Consider the following 12,196-nt stretch of genomic DNA (forward strand, 5'->3'; position numbering starts at 1 on the left):
CAAAGTAAAAGCTGCACCTCAGCCAAAATTTTTCATAAAGTGCCACTATAACTCTGAAGCCAACTGCCTCCATTTCTAGTTTATGTTACACTTTTGGCAGTGTCAGTACAGCTCGGAGAGTAGACAGTGTTTTTGGATACATCCATCACTTCGATTCAAATTGCTACAGCAGAAATATGCTAGTGGCCAAAGCAAACACAAGGTTTGTGCCAACTGGTTGGGGAATAGACCAACTAGTTAAGTGACAGGTGGTTACCACTAGCCTCTAGGGCTGTATGACCAAGGTATTATTCACTCAATCCAACACTTTCACCATAATTGTTATATATCTAAAATGGCATACAGGTTAACATTACGTGGGGAGTGGTTGCATGTCTCCAAAATACCAATAGTCATTCTCATACAGGTCATTACTTGTCCTCAGACCTCTTATTTTGGCAGAGTACTTGATGACAATAACCTCCCATTTATGTCACTCTTCGCTTTTTCTCCATAGAGTTTAAGGCTTTGTGAATGTTGAAGGTATCAGAGACACCTAATGTCTGGATTTGCAAATACAGCAATTTTCTAAAGAAAAATAAATGGGATATAGCCAAAAGTAAATTGTGAGCATGGAAGCAAATGAGTAGCCATTTATACTGTATTTCCTAAGGGAGCTTAAGTGGCTAGATCTTTCTAGAGAAATGTCACTGTGTCTCTCCAGAAGTGCAGGCCAAAGTGACTCATCTGTGCTCATTAAAATAGTACTACAGTAACAGTATCGTAGAATTTCAAAAATTCAGTGAGGTTAAACACTTGCTACTGTACCTAGCAAGACACTAAAAAATTAGACTGCATTGTCTGTAATGTGTTCCTCTAAAATACCACAGCTAAAAGAAGCAGAGAAAATAAGTAATTTCCCTGTTTTGGTTGTTTTGTTGTCTTTGTGTCTACTCTGCATTTTTCTTGCTATTCTAGCCAACTCTTGGATCACAGTGAACATGCACAATATGTTATTTTACTCAACATTTTACAATGAACTTATCTTACTTTTAAACATGTGCTTTTTTTAGGAAAATACATTTGGAAATTAAACAGACTATTTAAGATGACAAATCTTTTTCAGGTTAGGATATGGTCTTAACAACATATCTGAATATTGTCCTATAAATATATCCTTCTCTTATGCAAAAGACAAGTCACATCTTCTTCTCTTTGCTGGATTTATTTTTGACCATGGTAGCACCTCGTGACCTGCTGGTAAGATAGCAGACATTAAGACAAGTCTGTGCAAAACTTGGCAATGAAAGGTAATTCTGGCTATGATCCCAGACTTTTCCTTCCATTCATAATTTATCACTTACTCAGTACATCAAAATTAAAATTTAAAAACTGCATGTATATTTTTTCCTTGCAGAAAGACATTAACATTTTTTTTATAACAAACAATTTTCTAGTATTGAATTATCTGAGCTGGCAGTCCTTCTTAAACTCTATTCCTAGTAGAGATATATAACACTTGTCTGGCATTAATACAAAGTCTTGCTCTGAATTTTATTTCAGATGGCTGAGGTGTTTATGTCCTGTAATAGTACACCAGTGGCATTTCAAGACTTCTCCAAATTTAAAACTCAGTACTGGCTGTGATGTCAAAATGACTTGAGCTTAGAGCTTAGTATAAACTCTTTCAACTTAATATCACTGTCAAGTTAATATAAAGATTGATTTGGAATAAATAATTCACAAACCATGCAGTGCACTATTATAATTTACCACTGGGTATACTGTAGACATTACTGATGTACTCAGTATTTATGAGGACACTTACCTTATAAAATCTCTATTGGTTTCTCCAAGGAAGCTGGCTTAAGGAATTAAGCCAGCTTCTCAGCAAGATACTTTAGGTAACTTAAGGTAAAACTAATGAACAGCGTTCATAATGAATATTATTCATTCTTATGAAAAACAATTACAATATAAGTTCCCATTGACAAGCTCTGTTAATATAAAACTTCAAACTAGGCTCATATTGAAGAGGAGATTGAGGCTGAGAGGGCAGCTCAGGCTAAGGTAGAGAAGCAGAGAGCCGACCTCTCCAGGGAGCTTTAAGAGATCAGTGAGAGGCTCGAGGAAGCTGGTGGAGCAACAGCTGCTCAGATTGAGTTTAACACAAAGCGAGAGGCTGAGTTTCAGAAACTGCTCTCCGCAAGAAGCAGGCTGACAGTGTTGCAGATTGCCCAGTGCCTGCAGGAGGCTGAGGAATCCATTGAGGCTGTGAACTCCAAGTGTGCCTCACTCGAGAAGACCAAGCAGAGGCTGCAGGGTGAGGTGGAGGACCTCATGATTGATGTGAAGAGAGCTAATGCTCTGGCTGCCAACCTTGACAAGAAGCAGAGGAACTTTGATAAGGTAAAGTTTTAAACATAACCAATATCATCAGAATAGGCATTCACCTATAATAACAACTAACTAATTAACCTATATTAACATAGGTCCTGGCAGAATGGAAGCAGAAGTATGAGGAGAGCCAGGCAGAGCTGGAAGGAGCCCAAAAGGAGGCTCGTTCTCTCAGCACTGAGTTGTTCAAGATGAAGAACTCATATGAAGAGGCTCTGGATCAACTGGAGACCATGAAGAGAGAGAACAAGAACTTGCAGCGTATGCTTATCTTGCTTTTGTTGTAGCAAAAACATTTGCATATGTCAGCTCCAAGTACTCAAACTCTTGGCTGTGTCTGCTCTTTAGAGAAGATCTTAGATCTGACTGAGCAGATTGGTGAGACTGGAAAGAGCATCCATGAGCTGGAAAAGGCCAAGAAGACTGTTGAGACTGAGAAGTCTGAAATACTTTATCAGGATTCCCAGCTGCACCTTGATGATGCTTTCAGAGGACAGGAAGACATGAAGGAGCAGGTCACCATGGTGGAGCGCAGAAATGGTCTCATGATGGCTTAGGAGTTGCTGGACAGGAGTTGGTTGGTGCTAGTGACCGTGTCAGACTGCTTCCCTCAGGTTTGATTGTTTTTAACACTTATAATAATATATTAAAATCCTTTTTACAATGCTCCTCAAAACAAAGCTACTGTATACTATTCTGTCCAAATATCTGAGAGAGAATGCAGAAATATGAAAAGTAAATATTAAATTAAACTGAAGTTAAATTAACTAATATATAAATGAGGGTGCCCTCATTTTAATTCCCATCAACTACAAGAGGAACATGCCAACATCTACCTACCCAGGCTAAGAAAGGTTCAGCATGAGCTGGAAGAAGCTCAAGAGTGCAATGACATTGCTGAGTCCCAGGTCAACAAGCTAAGAGCCAAGAGTTTGATCATGCCATGTAACATCTGCGGATTTTACTTTGACATATACCACCTACCTAAGAACCGCTGCAGATCATGTACATCCTTTGCATTGAAAGAAATTATCCTCTTCCTTCACTGCATACCGGAGGAATATATTTGAAGCCTGAGAAGTAAATTGATATTGAGCGACCAGTAGGAATTAGTTCAAACATGTCATTTAAAAATAAATAACCAAAAATACCCCAAAGATTGGGTAATTTCCATGATTTGTTTAACTCAGTCCAAACTGTGTAGGGCAATATATTATATACTTGCAAAACTGATATTCTAATCCAAAGGAGATTTTAATCACTTTAAGAGAGCAAAGTAGCCTTTGAGGCAATTTCCAGTGCCAAAACATAATATCCTAAACAACTGAAAAATCTATGCCCTCCATCAAACATTGCATTCAGTATATTCAAGCTATTTAAGTGTGAATCACACCTTAAAGTAAACTAAATAGACAGGAAGAGCATAAAAGACTTTATCTTATTTTATGCATGCTTTACATTATGTAAAATAATAGCCAATAATAAGCGATATCAGAAATTTGTTGAACTTTTGTAATTTTGTACAGTTGGAGAATTAAAGTTTTAATTTTTCAACTTTAGTCAAGGTTTCATTTTGATTTCCACTTCTGAAAATGTCAAGCAACAGTCAGTTTTTGTGACTAAAATGCCCTACTTTTGTGGGAACTGTTCTTTTTGAAACTTCATAGGGGAATTCAAAACAAATAAGTTGACAGATTTTCTATCAAACTATGGAAATTAAATAATATAGGAACACAAAATTCCCCTGCTTCTCTGGATATGTCGGACAAATGTCCTCTCAGTGCAAGAGTGGTATCCTAACTCTGTCCCTTAGCTGTTGTTATTTTTGACTACAGCAATGACTTGTAATCCTCTGTTAAGATGGTAAATGATAAACCACTCCTGTCAACAGTTTCAGCACGTAATCTGAGAGGACACTGGAAATTATTCCAAACGTCAAGATACTTTTTCATCTCTGCTCATTCAGTAAAAGTTGAATATAAAGATTTTAAATAGAAGCTAATACTATGTTCTTGTACCAAAATTGTCATTTTTCAACAATAATAAGTGAAAAACACTCATTTTAAATCTTATTTGTGCAGCTGTTATTTAAGGTCTTACCTGAGGTGCCAACTTTTCTTGTATTACGTTTCCAGGAATCATGTGTTGCTCTTTTAACTTTTATGGAAAGTACAGCAGCATGAAATTAGTATCAGATACCAGAGACATGTATACTGTGCAACTATACACCAGTGACATTCTGACGCTTCCCCAACATTAGCACTCGGTCCTGGCTGTCATATCAAAATTAAATTGATGCAACTGCCTATCATAAAATGTGTCAACTGAAATCTGATCCCCGAGTACTTGATGGATTTATTGGAGCAGACACTTCACAAACCATGCTGTGCACTCTTGCTATGTAGTATTGAATAAACTGTGAACATAATAAGAGTAGTAAATAATGTATTTACAAATCAGTTAAAAATGATGCGTTAAAAGTGAAATAACATTATAAGAAAATGCATTAATAATATATATCTGAATGTATAATATAGTCGAATACAGTTCTATGTAAAATAAATCAACACTGAAATATTTACAGATTGACTTACCAATACTTAATTAGAATATGTAAAGTTGAGAAATTTTTAATTAATATTTGTTTTTTTGGATCCAACAGTATTTTATCTTCTTTATTATAGAGAAATTGACTATAAAATTATGTTTAAAAAATATTTTTGGCATTTTTTTTTGTCTCATGTTTAACAGAACATAATCAAAAATCACAACTATTCTGTCAATCATAAAGTAACATAGAGGTATTTTAATAAGTACTCATGGTATCAGCAATGAGTCGATAACTGTCAAGTAACAAAGTGACAAGCATACTGTACTTTACCAAATCAAGTAACAGCTGTGCTGAGCAGACACACTCGAGCATATATAAGCAGCAACTCTGGAAACCCAATCCAGCTGACAGGCATCTGACACAGGTGAGTGTGGTCAATTATTCACTGGTTACCGTATTTTAACGGTTTAAACATTCCTGTTAAATATGTTGCTGCTGTTTGAGTGTAGTAGCACTCAAACTGTTGACTGTAGGTCAGTCAACTGAATGAATAAATATTTTTACTGAAATATGATGGCAGAAATATTAGACACAAAGGAGCAAAGCAACTTAATTTTGGCATTTCTTTACATTGCAGCATCTTTACACAGGATACCATTAGTTTTCATTTGGGATCCAGTGAGGTAAGTGGTTCGATGTAATTTTCATGATAGAAGATATCTGCTTAAGAAAATTTCAAGAACTCATAAATGGTCACATTGTTTCAATTTATGTCATATTTTCAGTCTCCAGTAAAGTGCCACCATGAGCACAGACGCGGAGATGGAGCAGTATGGCCCGACAGCCATTTACCTCCGGAAGCCAGAAAAGGAGAGGATTGAGGCTCAAAACACCCTATTTGATGCCAAGACGGCCTTCTTTGTGACTGATCCTGACGAGCTATATGTCAAGTGTAAACTTATCAAGAGGGAGGGTGGTAAAGCCACTGTTGAGACAGAGGGAGGAAAGGTAGGTAAAAATTCTTTCCATTTTACGTCTATATATTTGTCATCCTGTCTATGTAAACATTCGTCTGCTATATCTTTACACAACAAACACCCTGTTGATTATTTAAAAATTGCTTTCTATTCAGACGGTCACTGTGAAAGAGGAAGACATCCACCCCAGGAACCCTCCAAAGTTCGATAAGATGGAGGATATGGCAATGATGACACACCTTAACGAGCCATCTGTGCTGTTTAACCTCAAAGAGCGTTTTGCATCATGGATGATCTACTTAAGTTTTATTTGAAGGTTTATCTAAAACAAATAAACTGTAAATTAAAAATGTAAGCAATCCTTGTGCTCTCTGCTATGACAAAGACCTACTCTGGGTTGTTCTGCGTCGTCGTCAATCCCTACAAGTGGCTTCCTGTGTATGATGCTACATGTGTAGCGGCATACAGAGGAAAGAAGAGGATTGAGGCTCCACCCCACATCTTCTCCATTTCTGACAATACATATCAGTTCATGCTCACTGGTAAGTAGTAGTTACTGTTAAAGTTTGTGAATACAAACTAAAAGATGCCTTAAATGTGAGGTTATTGCTGCAGTTAGATAAAATGCTTTAATGTTTGTATTCCAGATCGGAAAAACCAGTCTGTTCTGATTACAAGAGTATTGCACACATGATTATCTCTAAAACTTGATACAGAGGGTGAATCTCGAAAATATGTCTCTTATACTGTCTCCAGTGGAGAATCTGGTGCAGGAAAGACTGTCAACACCAAACGTGTCATGCAGTACTTCGCAACAATTGCATGAGCTAAGAAGGAATCATCATCTGGCAAGATGCAGGTAATATTGGTTATTTATGATAGACCCATGTGTGGGTTGAGTTTAAGTATGATTCTAATGTTCTAATGTCATTTACAGCTTTTGTTGTGGCAAAAACATTTGCATATATCAGCTCCAAGTACTCAAACTCTTGGCTGTGTTTGCTCTGTAGAGGAGATCTCAGATCTGACTGAGCAGATTGGTGAGACTGGAAAGAGCATCCATGAGCTGGAAAAGGCCAAGAAGACTGTTGAGACTGAGAAGTCTGAAATTCAGACAGCTCTGGAGGAAGCTGAGGTAATGTATTTTATAAAAATGTACTGTTTGTATTCAAATTTATAAAAGTATCCCTTCTCCAGTTTATGTTGAAATAAACCTTTATTTAAAGGGAACTCTGGAGCACGAGGAGGCCAAGATCCTTCATGTTCAGCTTGAGCTAAACCAGGTTAAAAGTGAGATTGACAGGAAGCTGGCAGAGAAGGACGAGGAGATGGAGCAGATCAAGAGGAACAGCCAGAGGGTGACTGACTCCTTGCAGAGCACTCTTGATGCTGAGGTCAGGAGCAGGAATGATGCCCTGAGAGTCAAGAAGAAGATGGAGGGAGACCTGAATGAGATGGAGATTCAGCTGAGCCATGCCAACAGACAGGCTGCTGAGGCCCAGAAACAACTGAGGAATGTCCAAGGACAGCTCAAGGTGAGTTGGTAGATGATTTTCTCTCAATTAACTAGTAAGACAGAGTAAATTGTATTTCTTTTTTTGTATTGTTGTTTGCTTGTTAACAGGATGCCCAACTGCACCTGGATGATGCAATCAGAGGACAGGAAGACATGAAGGAGCAGGTTGCCATGGTGGAGCGCAGAAATGGTCTGATGGTGGCTGAGATTGAGGAGCTGAGAGCCGCTCTGGAGCAGACAGAGAGAGGACACAAAGTAGCTGAGCAGGAGTTGGTTGATGCTAGCGAGTGTGTCGGACTACTTCACTCTCAGGTTTATTTGTTTGTATCACTCATTATAACCATAACAAAAATTCTTTATACATATATACATTATTATTATTTGCATGTCTGAACCAGAATTAACACACTTAAGGATTAGGGAACCAAAACATAATATAATACAGAATTAAACTGCAGGTTAATAAATAAACCAATAATTAAATTAAAAAAAACATAAATACTGTTGTTGATATTATGATGAGACTAGTGTATTGATTCTGATATATTCTATATATGTAGAGTCTTGATATAGCGTCCAATATTTAAACCAAAATATATTTTTCTTGTTTCATTCAGAACACCAGTCTTTTGAACACCAAGAAGAAGCTGGAGGCTGACCTTGTCCAGGTTCAGGGTGAGGTGGATGATGCAATTCAAGAAGCAAGAAATGCTGAGGAGAAGGCCAAAAAGGCTATCACTGATGTGAGATTTTGTTTTTCTTCTATTTTGTTTTTCACTATTACAGAGTTCTGAAATCTCTAATTTGCAGTTCATGTTAAGTTCGATTTTAATGTAGAACAGATTTTAAATTTTGGAAATATTTCATCACTTCAGGCTGCCATGATGGCTGAGGAGCTGAAGAAGGAGCAGGACACCAGTGCTCACCTGGAGAGGATGAAGAAGAACCTGGAGGTCACAGTCAAGGACCTGCAGCACCGTCTGGATGAGGCAGAGAACCTCGCCATGAAGGGTGGCAAGAAGCAGCTCCAGAAACTGGAGTCCAGGGTACAAACTATACACAGTACTAAAACTAGTTTCACAATGGAAGTCTACCTTTGTGTAGACATATTCTTTTGCCCTCAGCGAGACTTAGTTTTTCTTGTAATTTAATTAATTATGCTTTAATTAATTTACTTGTTTTCTTTTATTTGTTATTTATTTATATCTATATATATCTATATATATTTATATTTGTATCTTTATTATTCCATTTTGGTGTACAGCACTTTGCATCAACTATGGTTATTTTAAAGTGCTTTTTAAGTAAAGATGATGATGATGAGGTAGAATTAAGACACTTTTATTTCTATGCTTTACTATGGCAATAATAATGTAGCTACATTGTTTTATTATATTATATTCTTTTATCAAATTCCAGGTGCGTGAACTGGAAGCTGAACTTGAAGCTGAGCAGTGACGTGGAGCTGATGCCATTAAAGGAGTCCGGAAATATGAGAGGAGAGTGAAAGAGCTCACTTACGAGGTAATTAATTATCTAACTAAAAATGATCAAATTTCTTGTGCCCATTCCCTTTCACTTACAATCCTAATTGTTTAGACTGAGGAGGACAAGAAGAACATCACAAGACTTCAGGATCTGGTGGACAAGCTGCAGCTCAAAGTCAAGGCTTACAAGAAACAGGCTGAGGAGGCTGTGAGTCAACTACAATTATATGACAAATTTCCTTCAGCTTGGTTCATAGCACGCCCATTGACTCCCCTATAACTAAGTCAGTATTTTTGTAAATCCTTTACAGGAGGAGCAGGCAAACACTCACATGTCCAGGCTCAGGAAGGTCCAGCATGAGCTGGAGGATGCTCAGGAGCGTGCTGACATTGCTGAATCTCAGGTCAACAAGTTGAGAGCCAAGAGCCGTGACACTGGAAAGGTAGCAACTTCTGTCCAAATATCCAAAAAGAAACAAAAACAGTTGTGCACATCATTATAAGTGAGACACATTGTAATGCTTTGTGCAGTTAAGCAAAAATTATTGAAACAAGATATGTTAAAACAGAAAAAGTCTTCAGAGGATTCAAATAACTTAAAACCTTTAAATAACTATTTTTTTCTGTTTGTTTGTTTTTTTCAGAGTGAGTCTGCTGAATAAGACACACTTGAATTAAGCTGTTCAACAGATTTCATAAAATATGAATCATCTGTTGGATGCATTTGATGCTGCAAAATATCAATAAATGTTTTGAAAATGACTCATTCATTTTAATGTTTCTTTGCTTTCATAAAATAATGTTTAGAATGTAAATGTAATCAATTAAGAGGGAGCTATTAAAAGTAATAAATAAAAAGCCATACTGAATTGCTTAGTAGCCACTTTTGAAAAGTAGTATTCAGAAGGAATATTTATTAGCTCTACAGATAGCCATATAATGCAGAAAATATCTAAGAAGTAATAGCTGCTGCAACCAGTATTTTATGTGAAAGACATGTAAAAGGCCAAACTTACCTGTGGATTTACCAAAGGTTTTTAGAGTGTATTTTTCATGATAAATCAAATAATAAATACATAAGTATACATAAATTAAAGAAATCAATGAATTTGAAAATGAATTTAATGTTTGTTAATTAAACGAGTTTCTGTTACTAAAAGATTCTCAGTAAAAGTTCTGATAGTGTCTTGGTTTTATATAGATCTAGTGAGCTAGGTGGCTTATTAAAAGTGACATATTTAGACACAAACCATTTGCTAAGAACTGGTCAAATTTATTGTATGTATAAGGAAGTTATTTATTTTCATTTGACAGCTTTTCCTTTTATGAATTGACTAAATGGCAAGAGAATAGGGCTGATAACTAAGGGACTGTTCATGGTCAGCACCTTAACCTGTCAGTGTTATTAAATTGTTTTCCAGTTTTAAGGAGTGCAGTCAGATATATATACATATACACATATATTATATATGTAGAGATTATATATGTAAGAGCTAGTTACTGTTAGTAACTAGCTCTTAACTAAGCTGAGATGTGGAGCTGAGTCAGTTCCCTTTTAATTACAGTTAGTAATCTGTATAGACTGAGGAGGAGGAGAAGAATGTGACCAAGCTTCAGGATCTTGCCGTCAAACTGCAGTACTGTATCTTGTTCTTTGTACTGTACTGTTGTTCTTTGTCATTCCATTTCCAAGTCAAAAACCTGATTTATGAGTAAAGTTACAATTTAATGACACTTATGTTTGTTGAAAAGTGTACTCTACTGATCCATAAAACAGTTTAAGTGCAATTTGGCTCTATGTTTCTTAATTCAGTTATAAAATCACTTAAAATAGAAGCTCGCCATTAACAATTTTACCTATTCTGTGAAACCAAATTCTGATTCGTGCAAAACATTCAATGCATAGACACAGCTAACAAGCCCCAAATGCAAAAGAAAAAGAATAGAAAAGTTCAAATGTAATTTTAAACAGACACTAATGGCAATCCACTATATACACCCACTATAGTGTGTGTGCCTTTTGGGCTAATTACCCATTTAGCTAGCATCAAATGACTTATTTGCTAATGCTGATATCTTGCCATTAACTCATCAATGTAATGCAACTTGTGTGAGCAAAGAAATAGCTTCAGAATCACTGTAGAGACTCAGCCTTTACTGGGGCATAAAGTTTTCTTCCATTATCCAAAATAAAAAACATCAGTGTGTCACTGCAGTAAAACCACACAGGAAACTGTAAGAGAGAGGGGAACAATTTTAATGCCAAATATAAAAGGGACTTCATCAAAGTTTACAAAATTTAAATGAATACATTAAAAAAACATTTTCTTTCTTTTTTTTTGCCAAATCTTCTCTTTTAATTATTTTTCCTGGAACGATTTCAGTTTTCACCTATAGTTTTCATGTCACCCTACTACAGGCTACAGTTATGATATATTTGTGATAGCTATCAGATACCAGTTTTCTAATTAAACATTTACAACAAGAGCTCCTCTGGAGGGGAGGAAGAAGAACCCAAAGCTCAAGAAGGAGCTCCAAAAACTATGGATGTTTTTATTGTTCGTTTAGAGTGAAAGGGCTTACCTACTACATAATTTATGCTGTATGTGTATAACAAAACTTAAATTTAGTTATGCAAATTTAAATAGGATTTGTCAAAGCGGGAACCATTAACTTTCCTGTAACCAAGTGAGTATAACTTTAAAACTTTCACAAGATGTCCAACACTTACTTGTCCAGGCTCTGAAAAGTCCCACTTGAGCTCAAGGAAGCCAGAGAATGCTCTGACATTTCTAAGATCCAGTTTTGAGTACCCGGTTCACAGGCTGAGAGCCAAGAGCAGTGATGCTGGAAAGGGAGCTTTTTATTCAGGTGATAGCTAATAATTGCATTAGAATTGTTCACACATACTTTGCTGGTTAAAAGCTAAAAAAAATGACTAAAAGAGTTGAGTCTGACTAACACCACCGTGGATTAATCATTTTATTATTTAATATAGTGAAACAAATTTTAAGCATTTCGCAATTTCCTAGCAAGCTTCCAAGAAGTGTTTATTATTGTTTTCCAATTTACTATTCTTAGAAGAACTAAGTAAACAGAAAATAATAAAGTTCTGTAATTAAAACTTTCCCAACAGCAACCACTGTCAGGCCAGTGTTTAAGAAGATGTTAGGACTTAACGGGGACTCAACGGCACTTGTAACAGTGAGGCACTTGCTGTTCTGGAATGACAATTAGCTTAGTATAAGCTGAAAACCATTGCAAGAATCCAAGTACTCTCTTGTGGCTT

At 36.4% G+C, this 12,196-nt stretch overlaps 2 pseudogenes; both read left to right on the forward strand.

The window, feature by feature from the left end:
- Positions 1-1,215: 1,215 nt before the first annotated feature.
- Positions 1,216-9,569, forward strand: LOC146388394 (uncharacterized; annotated as a pseudogene).
- On the forward strand, positions 5,732-6,829 carry LOC146388395 (myosin heavy chain, fast skeletal muscle-like; annotated as a pseudogene).
- Positions 9,570-12,196: the final 2,627 nt, after the last annotated feature.

Source organism: Perissodus microlepis, chromosome 4 (genome assembly GCF_051167445.1).
Source record: "Perissodus microlepis isolate ML-2025 ecotype Zambia chromosome 4, ASM5116744v1, whole genome shotgun sequence".
NCBI lineage: Eukaryota > Metazoa > Chordata > Actinopteri > Cichliformes > Cichlidae > Perissodus > Perissodus microlepis.